Source organism: Passer domesticus, chromosome 8, assembly GCF_036417665.1.
Source record: "Passer domesticus isolate bPasDom1 chromosome 8, bPasDom1.hap1, whole genome shotgun sequence".
In the NCBI taxonomy this organism is placed as follows: Eukaryota; Metazoa; Chordata; class Aves; order Passeriformes; family Passeridae; genus Passer; species Passer domesticus.
The window spans coordinates 25,498,129-25,512,170 of record NC_087481.1 but is presented as its reverse complement, the minus strand read 5'-3'; positions in this window follow the sequence as shown (position 1 = coordinate 25,512,170).

Sequence of the window (14,042 nt, the reverse complement as noted above, 5' to 3'; positions counted from 1 at the left end):
TACAACATACATTACTAAACGTTCTTTTAATATTCATCCCTTAATTGCAAGAGCCAATCATCTCATTATCCATCTATAACAAGCCCTCCTTTTCTTTTTTGTAAGTTATTTGGCTCAAGTAATTAAATTAGGTTTTAATAGCTTCTGTTGATGTGGGTGAGGACAGTGGAAAGGGTTTTTAGTAAAATGTTTGGTGGAGGTTGTGAACAGAGGTCGGGTATGGCTTTTACCCCCAACTCCCATGCCTACAGAGTTGCTGCCTACAGCAGGGTTGTTATAATCTTCTCAGTGGCGAGTACAGTGGCAAGCCTGGTCTTGCCCTCTGGTTCTCACTATACTTCAGGTTTCATTGAATCATTTTAACGTTTTTCACTGTTCCTCCCCATAACAGATACTTGTAATTTTCATAGGACAATTATATTAATGTCATACAATTTAAATTCTCTGTTCAAAATGTTACTTAAACAGTTATCTAAAGTACTTAGACTAGTCGTGAGGCTTTCACTTGTCTTCCACGAAGTACAGTAATGGGGGAGTAGTGTTAGTCTATCAATATATGAGAATGAGTTCACACATGTATACATTTTAACAAGTCTACAGCAAAATTAAGGCACGAGGTAAGAATATAAATAACTGCAGTTGGAATGGGTTGATTTGTATCTCTGTTATAAACTAAGCTGAACTTTACATATTGTAAAGGGAGCTAGGGGCTCCTCTGGTCAGTGGAGCTCAGTAGTGATACATACATACTGACACACAAACACGTTTGTTTTCTTAGGTGAGACAGCAGCTAGGTGCACAGAGCTGTACATCCAGAGCCGTGTTTCTGGGCGTGCTCGGCCCATGTCTGCATGTAGGAGCGTGTGCAGAACTAGTACACACACACAGTTATTTGTTTACTGCTCTAGAACCTAGAGGTACAGAGGTGCACGTTAGCAGTGTACACCTGGACCCACCCACAGTGCTGTGCACGCTCGACTTGCACACGCTAGACACTCACATACAGTCTCTACCACTGCACACGTGCTCACAAACACGAGACTTGCTTGTATGTAGAGGTTGTGTACATTAACACAAGTGTAGAAATCTGTGCACGCTAAGATGTGTAATGTTATCACACATATATCTTGTACAGGGCTATGCTCACATTGCAGAGCCTGTGCACACTCACAGAGGGCTGTACATCAACTTAGTCATACCTGAGAGTGGGGTAATTTAACACACGTGCACATGATGCACACAACACGTGCATGCCTTGGTCTACGTGTGCAGCCCATCACCACTGGCATCCTCGGCCTCCAGTGTGTCTGATGGCCGCGGTCACCCTCAGTTGGGTTGGAACTGCTGAAAGCCACCATGTTGGATGCTCCTGGCTTGCTACCAGCCATGCCACATGGTCCTTGGCTTGGAAACTCTGCCCATTCGGCAAAAGTTGCTGCCAGCAGCCCTCCTGCTGCCCATGGCTCTCCGCCATCTCTGGGCACCATCACCCACGTGGCGTCCCGATCTCACAGCTCCACCGGAGGGCCGTGGTGGACCCCGCACCCTGGCCAGCCCCTGCACCTCAGCCGGTCTCTAACCATCAGCAACGCCGTGTGCCATCTTGGCACTGCGCCTCCGCTGGTCCTCGCCCATCCTCACCGGTCAGCGCGTACCAGAAACTCGCCGCGTCCGGCGCGGGTGCAAACGCTGATTTACGCAAACTCGGCTCCTGGCCTCGTCCGTGCCCGTGGGTCAGGCAAACCACTGCGGCGGCCCTGTGAAGCCTTGCTTGCCCTCTCCTGCAGCCCCCGCCTGGGGAACCCATGCACTCGGCTTGTCCCGAGCAGCAGCCCCCACTGGTACCAGCCACCACTAAGTCACTGTGGCCAGGCACGCCTCGGCTGGGAAGCTGTGGCAGGTATCGTGCTGCCAGCGCACCAGGAGCTTACTGCACTCCCTGCACTGCTGCTCCACGTGGAGCAGCCATGCGGTCCTTCCCCCCTGCTGCCCACGGGCTGGGGAAGTTACCTCGACTCCCTGTCCTGACCCAAGCACCATTTCTGCTGAATGATGACTTTCACTATCACTCTAACACTGTGGCTCTCAATGTGAGCTCTTACAAATCTTTCAATGTCACACATCCCACCAGGCTGGGGGTCCCTGCTTTTGTCTTTTACGCATCCTGCCCACCGCGTTTCTGTCCTTCTTCTACACGTGTCCCGCCAGTGACAAGGTTCCGCCCCTTCTCTTATGTGTCCTGCCCTGCTTCCAGCCATCCACTATCCCGAAGCTTCAACAGACCAGGATGGGTCCATATATTACTACTGTGAAGCTCACGTTCATATACTGGAATTATGGAACTATATTCTGGCCAAAATAATTATGAGGATCTTTTACCCTAAGCACACTCCCAGAACTACTTCACTCACACTTTGGGCATACACACACTTATAATTACAATCCTCTAGATCCTTCTCCTTCTTTTTTTCATTATATAGTCCTTTGTAATCTCTGGGTTTAGCTGCCATCACTGTTGGACCCAAGAGAAGTCGTTTGATCTGCTAAAATCAGCAGTGATGCCATTGATCCAAAATCTCTTGGGCCACAGGTGAAGAGGCTTTATATCCCAGACGGGTCCCCATTTGTGAAAAACAACTGCTCACTTTGAAAATTTACAAGGTTTATTAAACCTTAACAAAAATACAACAAAAGGACTAAATAAGGGAAAAGTCACAGTGCTGGGAATTGCCCTTGTAGATACCACATGGCTGGTTCTTCTTCAAGATGGATACTCAGGCTTTTATACCCCTGGGGGTTGCATCAGCCAGCCCTGGCCCCTCCCAAAGTCTGTCAGTCAGCTTTTCTTTGCCATTTATTGGTGGAAATTGCTTTCTTGTAACTTGATTGGAGGTCTGGTGTTGCCTTGCCTCACTCCTTCAGCACCAAGCTTTTCCATTCCCGACTGGCCCATTTAAGGTGCACATGTGCTCGCCTTCTTCTGGACACCTGCCTGTCCTGAACACCCCCTGCTGTCTGATGAGAATAGTACAGAGTGTGGGGGGAAAGGGAACTGTGGGAGGAGCAGAGAACATCTAAACTATAGTAACATAACAACACATCATTAAAACTTCTCTTAATATTCACACAGTAGTCATCCCTTAATTGCAAGAGTCAATCATCTCATTATCTATCTATAACACCTTGCAACATGTGAGAAACGACCCTCGCTTTTAAAACTGTAAAGGTTTATTAAATATTAACAAAAAAATACAGCAATGGACTTAATTAAAAAATACTAAAAAAATTAGTAAGGAAAAATTACAGCACTGGGTGTCTCTGTGACTATCATCTGCATGCTCGTTTACAAAATGGATGCTCTGCCTTTTATACCCTCAGCCCCTCCCAAAGTTTTATCAGTCAGCTCCTCCTCTGCCCCCGCTGGTGGAGATCGCTTCCTTACCCCTTGACTGAAGCTCAGGTGTTGTCTTGTCGCCACCCCTGGTGATGAGCCAGCCCTCCCCAAATGCCCTGACAGTGTGCCAGTCCCTGTTCCCTGCTTGGCTGCAGACTGGGAGAGAAGTGCTGGGATGAGCATCTCACCTCTCCAGGCATCCAGACCCCATCGAGTCCCTGCACCTGAACCAGCCCAAAGCCTCTCTTACCTGCTGCTGCTCTCAGGAGGGCAAAGCAAAGCAGGCAGAAGCATCCCCAGACCGCCTGTGGATCCATGGTGGGCTCCGGGAGCCGGGAAGGGAGGGGGGGACAGAGGGACCGCACAGCAAAGGTGGGCAAGATCAACAGTGCCAGCAGTGGGGCCCGAGCTTCTCCCTGTCCCCGCCTTACCCAAGAGAGGGACAATAATTAAACCTTTGTACCAGCCCCCAGCAGCCACGGAGGGTTTGGAAATCAGCTGAGGTTCGCCAAAGGCCGGCGGGAGGGGAGGAAAGCTGGAAGAAAAAGAGCAGCCAGAGCATTGAGGGGGGAGAAACTGCCCATTTGTCCTGATGCGGGAGGGGGATGCTCGGAGAGCTGCTCTGTCTTTTGGAAATCTCTCTCTTCCCATCACAGGATAGCAGACAGTTCCTTTCAAAAGAAAAGACCCAGGAGGGGGGAGGGGGGAAGCAGCTTTTCCATCCTTTTAGCTGGAGACTGGGATTTGCAGCCTGGAGGCTCAAGTTACTTAAAGGGCCAGGCTGGAGGGGATGGGGTGCACTGCTACCCCCAGAAAGAAACAGGGAAGGGCTTAGGAAATCCATCTCTAAAGCCCTTGGCCCATTAACTGTACAGTATTTTTATTAATGCATGAATGTTCTGATTGCTGAGTTTAATTGTTTTCTAAAGACACCAAGTAAGGGGTGGTGAAGCAGCTCAGGAAAAGAATGGGGGAGTGGAAGAGGGGGGCACTTCACGTGTCATTCTGTAAGTGATCTGCATATTACAGTGGGATCTTACAGTGGCACATCAAGAGGTTCCTCTCAAGGGAAGCCCTTTACCGTCAGGGACAGCGGTGTTTGCCCTCAATTTTAACCTTGAGATTATGAAAATGGGGCTCTTTTCCTCAATTCAAACCCATAGAACAGCATGATAATGGTATTGTCCTTCCATTTAAACATGAAAATAATGGAAAAACTGTGATTCCCAGTCAACTGAAAACTGAAAATCAGGAAGGTGTGTTTTTCCTTCAACTGAGACCCTTCAAATTGTAAGTGAAGGGGGATCCTCCACAATTCAAACCCAGACAATTATGGAAAAGGTGTTGCTTCCCTCAATTTAAATCCCTTTTCTCCTCATAACCCCCCTTTTTGGGGGCACTGGGGAGGGACTGGGGGCACTTCCCCCTCCTCACTGCTCACTCCTGGGGCTGCTGCTGCACATTGGAGGGTGGGGGAAGCTCCATTTAGTACCGGGAAGGAGCAGGAGAAGCTCTGAGGAGGGGGCGAATCCCATTGGGAAGACGGGGCTTGGGCCGGCAGCGGTGTCCGACCTCCGGAGGGCAGCGGGGAGGCCCCGGGGAGCGGGGGGAGCCGGCCCATGGCCCCGAGTGAGGAACGCACCTGGTGGGAACGGAACGGAATAGAGCAGGATAAAGTGCGAGGGAAGAGCCGCGCCCGGGGAGGGTCTGTGTCACTGGGAGAGCGGCACGGGAAAGGCTGGGAGGTGTGAGGGGAACGAAACACGGAGAATAGAATGTCACAAAGGTGCTGCACCTGCCGTGGTGCTGCCGCTGTCCCTGCGGAGCTGCAGCTGCCGGGCCCGGCCGGCAGTGCTCGGTGCCTGGCCTTTGCCATCCCCAGGGATCAGCTGAGCCCAGCGGCAGCGATTTCCGCAGTGCCTCGGAGGATGGGGTCCGGTCGCTTAGAGATCACAGCGACCACTCTGATCTTTTATTTTTACCATTTTAGAGCGCTGAGGGGGGTTGTTTTCTCTCGCAGTAGCTCCTTGTCCTTTCCCCCGCGGGCACAGCCCCGTATGCCGCTTTCCCTTCATCTGGAGGCAATCCCCCGCTGTCCCCAGCCCCTCGCTCCCTCCCCGGGTGGCTCCCCCGGTCGCTGTCGGGCTGTGGCGGGGGCAGGAAGCTCCGGTCCCGCTGTCTGCTCGCACCACACCGGGCCAGCGCCAGCGGGCAGAGGTGCTTTGGCTTCCTGTCCCCTCCCCCGTGTCCCCAACCCAGCGCCACCACCCCCGGTCCCCATCCTGTGTCCCCTCGGCTCGGCCGTCGCATGGAGGACGAGGACGGCTACGTGATCTTAGAGCGAGGGGACAAGCGGGGCTCTGCGGGGAGGTCCCCACCCCGGCAGGGTGCAGGTACTGGGGGGTCGTGCCCGCTGGGCACCCCGATCTTTGGGGGAGAGGAACTCGAGGGGGCTGGGTGCGGGCTGAAGGCACCCAGGAGTCGCCAAGAGCTGCCCAGGGTGGGGAAACTGAGGCACAGCTCGAGGGAGGCGGGTCTGGGGGGGCTTTTATTGATGCTGTGGTTGTCTGCTGTCCCATCGCCCCGAGCTGTGACCCCAAAAGATGGAGCAGAGGAGGGTTTTGGGGTCACCCAACTCTTGGTGCTCCTGTACAGGGGGGTCTCACTGAGTTGCTTTGCTCCAGGACCTCCTGCCTTGGGCTCTCGGGGTTCGGGGAGGCGACAGGTGCTCCCGAACCCGCTCTTTTTTCCATATCCTTTCCCCAGCAGCAGGATCTGGCTTTCAAGAATCCCAGAGGGTCCCCGCAGCATCCTCCTGCTGTCCCCGCCGCCTCCTCGTGGCCCTGACGGCCGCCCTGGCGCTGTCCCTCGTGCTCTGCCGTGAGTTTCGGGGTGGCAGGGGGCTCCGGGCACCCCTCGGACCCCACCCCCGATTTCCCTGACCCCCCTCTGGCAGTGTCCTGGTGTGTGGCACAGCAGTGGCAGTCCCAGGGGACCGCAGGTTACGAGAGCGCCTCGCTGGGAGTTGCCCATTCGAACTGGGACGGCATCCTCAGGGAGATGCGGAGGGTGCTGTGCCCGCCCCGAGGTAACTCACCCCCCGGGGGGCTCCTTAGAGCCTCCCCCCATAAAGAGAGGCCGGAGATGCCCTCCGGTCCCTGCCTCAGCAGCCGGGACCCGCCCGTGTGCCCGCAGAGAGCGAGGGGTGCCGGCTGTGCGCTGTGGGCTGGAGGCTGCTCGGAGCCAAGTGCTACTGGATTTCCGACGGGATGAACCCTTGGAACAGGAGCCGGGAGGACTGCAGGCATCGGGGCTCCGCGCTGCTGGAGCCCCGGGACCAGGATGAGCTGGTGAAGGGAGGGATGGCGCTGGGGATGTGGGATGTGGCTGAACCCTGGGTGGGGTGGTGCTGCCGAAGGGGCTGGAGGCACCCATGGAAGGCTGAGGGGCTTCCCAAAATCCTGAACTCAGCCCCCACGCTGTGTCCAAGCCCTCCCGGGTGCCTGTGGCTGAGTGTGGGGGACACGGGTGGGAAGCTCCAGCCTGGGAAAGAAGTGATGGCGCTGTTTTGGTCACCCCAAAAGTGGCTCTGTCCTCTGACTAAAACAGCGCCATCACTTCTCCTTTCCCGGGCCAGGAATTCCTGAATGAAAGCCTGCGGAATCCCACACGGCACTTCTGGATCGGCCTCTCGGTGCCTGCGGCCGGGAGGGGCTGGACGTGGGAGAACGGCTCCGAGCTCGACCGGGACCGGTGAGCGCCGGGGGGAGCGCTGGGAGGGCTCCCCACTGTCCCCCAGGGCACCCCATTGTCCCCCGGGGGTGACACGGGCTCCTTCCTGCCACCCGCAGCTTCCAGCTGGACCTGGAGGAGCGACCTGGAGCCTGTGGAACGCTCAAGGGGAACGGGATCAGCCCTCAGAGCTGCGACACGAGGCTGCAGTGGATCTGCCAGAAAGAGTCTGTCCAGATCTGAGCCTCCATTGCACCCCAAAAGCAGCGTTAAGGCAGGAAAAATCCCAATTCCTGCGGATCCGGCATCCCCCGGGGATGGGCAGAGCCGCAGCCGGTGAAAGTCTCCCTGAGGCGGGCGATGTAGGAGAGAAATCAACCTAAAAAAACCGAATAAAACCTAAAAATAACGCGGGGAATTGCACTTTTGGGGCGAACATTGGGGAGAGGGAGGGAGAAACGTGGCATTTTATTTTTAAGGGGTGTTTTGGTACCGGGATGATCCGAGGTTCAGCCAGAGGGGCAGAACTTCAGACTGATGATCCACAGTGTCCCTGCCCATGTCCCCTGGGCTCTCCCCGTGTCCCCTCGTGACCCCCGCGTCCAAGGCCAGCCACAGCCGGTCCTGGCAGTTTTTGTCTGGGAGCAATCCTCCGATATTCCCAGTTTTAGGAGGAGTTATCCCCGCTTCGGCACCCGCAGCCTCTGAGCCCGTGCAGAGGAGCAAGGACAACCAAACAGCGATTAATTAGCTTAATCAACGCCTCCTAATTAGCGGGGAGGAGAAGTGAGGCCCCAGGGCTTCTCTCGGAGGTGGAGGCACTCCACGCACCGTGAGCTCTGCAAAACGATGTGTCCGCTTTGAGACACATCTGGAAAAGCATCAGTTGATCCCTTTCATGGATCCCTTAAAATCCCTTAAAAATCCCTTAAAATCCCTTAAAATCCCTTACATTTTAATAAATTCAACCCCAGGCTGTCACCATTCCCCCGAGCTCTGACTCCATCCTCACCTTGGCACCCCCCCCAAACTCTCACTTGAAGATACCAACCCCCCCCAAATCCTTCCAAAATTCCAGAACCTGACTGAAAATTAATTAAATGTTCTTTTCCAGACCCCTCTGGGGAGCTAAACCCGAGGATTTTCCCACCTGCTGCCCTCCCTGGAGCCCAGTCCCGAGGGATGTTATGTGGGACAACACTGCTGCTTTTGGGGTGGGGATCCCCAGTTTGAGGGGTCCCTAACTTTTTTGGGGGATTCCCACTTTTTTTCCAGAGGGTCTCCCCATCTTTTGGAGAGGTCCCCGCATTTGGAGGGGATTTCATTTGATCCATCTCATGGACCAATTCCCGACGTTTTCACGCTTCTTTCAGCGGCAATTTATTGCCTCTCATCTCCCAGAGATCAGGACGAATATTTTGATCTTTTATTTTTTCCATTTTAGGGGGCTGAGGTTTTTTTTTTTTTTTTTCCCTACTAACTCCTTGTTCTTTCCCCCGTGGGCAGCAGATTTTCCTTCGTCTGCAGAGGAAACCAGACCGGAGAAAACCAACCCCAGCCCCTCGGTGCCTCCCCGGGTGGCTCCCCCGGTCGCTGTCGGGCTGTGGCGGGGGCAGGAAGCTCCGGTCCCGCTGCCAGCTCGCACCACACCGGGCCAGCGCCAGCGGGCAGAGGAGCTTTGGCTTCCTGTGCCCTCCCCCGTGTCCCCAGCCCAGCGCCACCACCCCCGGTCCCCATCCTGTGTCCCCTCGGCTCTGGTGTCGCACGGAAGGCGAGGACAGCGAGCGAGGGACAAGCGGGGACATCGCCACCCCGGCGGGGTGCGGGGCTGGGGGTCCCCTGGGCCCCCCCCGATCTTTGGGGTGCGGGCGTGGCCCGAGGCTGGGGGGGGGCAGAGGGGAGCGGTCCTGGAAGAGTTCGGGGTGTCACTGTGGGGGCTGTGGGCACAGAAAGGTTTGGAGGGAGGGGGACATGGCTGGGGACCCTGCGGGCAGGAAGATGGGAAGGGGGGGTTGCAATAATAATAATAATAATAATAATAATAATAATAATAATAATAATAATAATAATAATAATAATAATAATAATAATAATCATCATCATCATCATCATTATCATAATCATCATATTATATATCATATATTATTTATTATATATTATTCATTACATATTATTTATTACATATTACATATCATATATTATGTATTACATATTATATATCATACATTATTCATTACATATTACATATTACATATTATATATTATACATTATATACTATATACTATATGATATATGATATATCATATATTATATATTATATATTATATATTATATATTATATATTATATATTATATATTATATATTATATATTATATATTATATATTATATATTATATATTATATATTATATATTATATATTACATATTATTATCATCATCGTCATCATTTTCATTTTCATTATCATGACCATTACCATTAACATTATTATAATTATTATTAAATAAAGGATAGTAATAATAATAATAATAAAAAACCAGCCACTTATTATTATTACTATTACTATATTTAATAATAGCAATATCAATATTAATATTACGTAATAATTAAGATTTACTATTGATGTAAATATTAACACAATATTAATAATTTAACACATTGTTAATAAAAATCAATACATTAATAATATATTAATATTACTATAATTAATCTTAATATCGTTATAATAATATTATGTTATTATATGTATTATAATAATATTTATAACAATGTTTATAATATGTCATAAAATACGAATAATAACAACAATAACAACCATAACAATAGTGATAATACTAAAATAATAATAACAATAATGATAATAAATCCCAGCGACTAATTATTATTACTATTACTATATTTAATAATATAAATATCAGTATTAATATTAATAATTAAAACTTACTATTGATGTAAATATTAACACAATATTAATATTTTAACACCTTATTGATATAGTATTAATATATTGATAATATATTAATAGTACTATAATTAATATGAATATAAATATAATAATATTAATTATTTATATAGAATTATTATAATATTTATTATAATACTATTTATAGTATGTCATAAAATAATAATACTAGTAGCAATAATTATAATTATAGTAGTAGTAGTAATAATAATAATAATAATAATAATAATAATAATAATAGTAATAATGTTTTAGCTTTCCTATTTTCCAGATCCTGGACTGTTTTAGTGTGTGACTGCACTTCATACAGAGTGTCAGCAAGTTCTCTGCACAGTTTAGTCACACAAACCAATCCTTTTGCAGCCTCAGGCCCAAAAAGTGCAAACAGCGGAGAACGGAGGAGAGCAGACTGGGAGGGTGGGACTGCATCACCTGGAGCTGGAATTGGACAGTGAAACCCAGTGTGGAAATGGACCAGAACTTTTTATAAACGTCTGAAAATTTGTGACACGTTCTCCATCTTGAGAGTGGCCATGGCCAGGCTCTTGTGCTGCCCAAGGTGTATCCTTTGAGGACTTTTAATAAATCCCTGCTCTATTCTTTAACTCTCTCTAGCTGCTGTTCCATGTGGCCTCTCAAGGCATCAGTTGCTGGTTTGTTGTTGCTATTAATATTACTAATATTATTACTAATATTAATATATAATATAATATATATTATATATTATATATAATATAATATATATAATACATATAATACATATAATATATATAATATATATAATATATATTTAATATATTTTATATATTATATTGTATATATAACATAATATATATATTACATATTACATATTACATATTACATATTATATATTATATATTATATATTATATATTATATATTAGATATTATATGTTATATATTAGATATTAGATATTAGATATATAACATATAATATATATTTTATATATTATATATGATATATATAATATATATATCATATGTTATATATAAAATATATAATATATTAAATAATAGATATTATATATTCTATATAATATATACTATATTATATATAGTATATTATATTTTATATATAATATTATAATATAAGTATAAAAATAATAAAATCATAAATAAAAAATTTAATAATATTATTTAAAAAATACTACTAATAATAGCAACACCCCTCTCCATCTCAAAATCACTCCCTCCATCCCAAAGTCCCCTCTCCAGGGCATGGCCCTCCTTCCTGGGCACTCCCAGACGGTCCCAGGGGGTCCTGGGGCAGTCTCTGGGTGGGTTCCGTGGGGGTTCCTGGGGGTGGATCCTGGAAGATCCCCATGGGAATCTCTCTAGGACTCCCCAGGAAATTCCAGGACCCTTCCTTGTATCTCTCAGGACCTCTGAAACCCCAGGGACCCCCCTGGTACCCCCTCCCCAGGGCATTCTGGGGTGCCTTAGGACCTTCCAGGACCCTCCCAGGCAGCCCAGGGACGTTGGAGGATTGCTCCCAGACAAAAAGAGGGACAGCTCTGGCTGGCCTTGTCCTCCTGGGGGCCACCTCAGGCTGTCCCCAAGGCATTTTGAGTGAGACCCTTCCCAGAAAAGAGCCATCCTTCACAGACAGGCACCCCTGGCTGAAAGTGGGGTTTGGCCCAAGCAAGGAAGAGGAAGAAACAGGGGTTTGTTCCATCCAGAAAGCAGTTATCATTCCCCCTTCCGTTTCTTTGTGGAAAGAGGAAAAAGCCCTCTTTTTCATATTTGACTGCTGTCAGACTCGACTTTTTCATCAGAGCATGAACTGATTGGTCCTGCTGGATTGGTGTCCGTGGCAGTTTCTCTCATAAATGTGTAACCAGTGCCCAGGGTAATGCCAACCCCCCAGAGGGTCTTGGAGCACTGCAAAACCATGAATAATTTGTATTTTTCTCTCCAGCCCCCTTCCAAGCCGTCCTTTGAAGGAGTTCCAGCATGGGCAGTGCTGGCCAGGTGATGCTTGGCCTCTCCTGGGAAAGGCAGCTCCCTTCTCTGGGACAGCAGTCGCTTTGGCACAGTCTCAGCATCAATCCTGCCACCTGTGAGGAGAAGCCAAGCTACTCTGATATTTAAAAAATCCATCTGAATAGTGGGAAAACCAGTTTCTACCTGGGCTGTGTGATAGACCAAATTAAGATGGAAATGGGTTCAGGGCCCATTTGCTCTTGTGCCTCCATGTCCCCTCACCCAAAAGGCTCCTCTCCCTCCCTGGTGTGGCTTTTCCTCCCCACCCAGATATTCATAGCAAGATATTCCCTCCTACCTGTGCTTTTTAGCCACATTAAGCACACCCAGCTCTTTGTTTCCTGGCGTTAGGTGAAGGTGTGTGTGAACATTAGTGATGCACCTGAAGAGACTTTTCAGGGCTGGAGGAACAAACAAGATTTCCTCTCACCCCCTGGAGAGCAAGATGTCGCTTAGAATGCATAAATGTGGATTTTAAGGCTATTTTTATTGAAAGCTGGGCTCACTGGAGTTTGCAGAGGTTTTTATAGTGGGAAAACCCAGCTCCTTTGAGTTCTCTTGGGCAGATATTTTCTGTCTTGGCAAACACCTGGGAAGGGGACCAGCTTTGTGACATGGCATTGTGTCACTGACAGACCTGTTTGTTCCTTTTTCCTGCTAAAAAGAGCATCTGATGTCTTGGCACAGCTCTGAAAACCGTCCCAGGAGGGCAGCGTGCTTGAGATAAAAGCCCTGTCTGCAGGTGTCACCTCCTGAGAGGTGACAGCAGACAAACAGCACCTGTAAGGCAGCAAACTGCAAATGCCAGGAGCTGATGCTGCTGCATCTGCTTCAAAAGGGCGTGGAGACAAAAGCAAGGCAGGTAAAGAGCAAAAGTTCAAAATGCTGCACCAGAATCTGCCTGAGAGGCTGCACAGGTTTATAAATTCCGAAGGATGTGTTCTGTAGGGATTACCCAGCAATGGCTCAGTGTGGGCATTTGCTCCTGCTGCCATCTCCCAGCACAGGGGCAGCTGGCCCAGCACTCCGTGGTGCCCTGCAGCTGCTCCAGGTGCTCATTTCTGGGACATGACCAGATGCTGCTGTGCTGTCTCTTGAGTTCACACTTACTGGCAACCAGAGTGTTTTGTTTGCCCTCAAAACACAGCCCCAGCTGAAGCTCTGCTGCCACTGCACGGGGAATTACTGATGAGAAACTTTCCCGCCCTGCAACTATTCTGCAACATAACTGCTTCAAAAAGTTCCTTTTCACAACCTAAATTGCTTGGGGTGCTTGTCAGGTTTGCCCTGGAGGTTTAAAAACCACCGTGCTGGTCCCAGACAATATTCTGCTTACTGCATTCATTTCATGAGGTCAAAATTAACGCCAAGGGACACACTGAGACCTTTAACCTCTTAAAAATCTCCTGAGCACTTTGGCTGCTGGCACTCTGCCCGTGGTTAAGTTTTATGGAGCAGCCCCACGAGTCTGCAGCCCCCAAATCCCCCTCCTGCCAATAAACTGGTTTTGGGATCCTGGTGGTGTAAATGGTTGTCAGCCACGGGTGTGGGCAGTGAGGGCTCCCTCCTGATCCACCCAGAGCAGAGCAGATTTTGATCCGTGGATTAGCAGAAGGAACAGACTGGATAATGCTGTAATGGCCAGAAGTTCCTGCCTTATATACTGCACAGAATGCAAACTCTCCTCTAAAGATATCACAAAATTATTTGGCTTAGGATGGTCGTTAAGGATTGTCTCATCCCCACTGCCTGCCATGGCAGGGACACCTTCCACTGTCCCAGTTTGCTCCAATCCCATCCAGCCTGGCCTTGGGCACTGCCAGGGATCCAGGGGCAGCCACAGCTGCTCTGGGCACCCTGTGCCAGGGCCTGCCCACCCTGCCAGGGAAGGATTTCTTCCTAATACCCCACCTAACCATTTCCCTTTGTCCCAGATCCCTCTCCAGCTCAT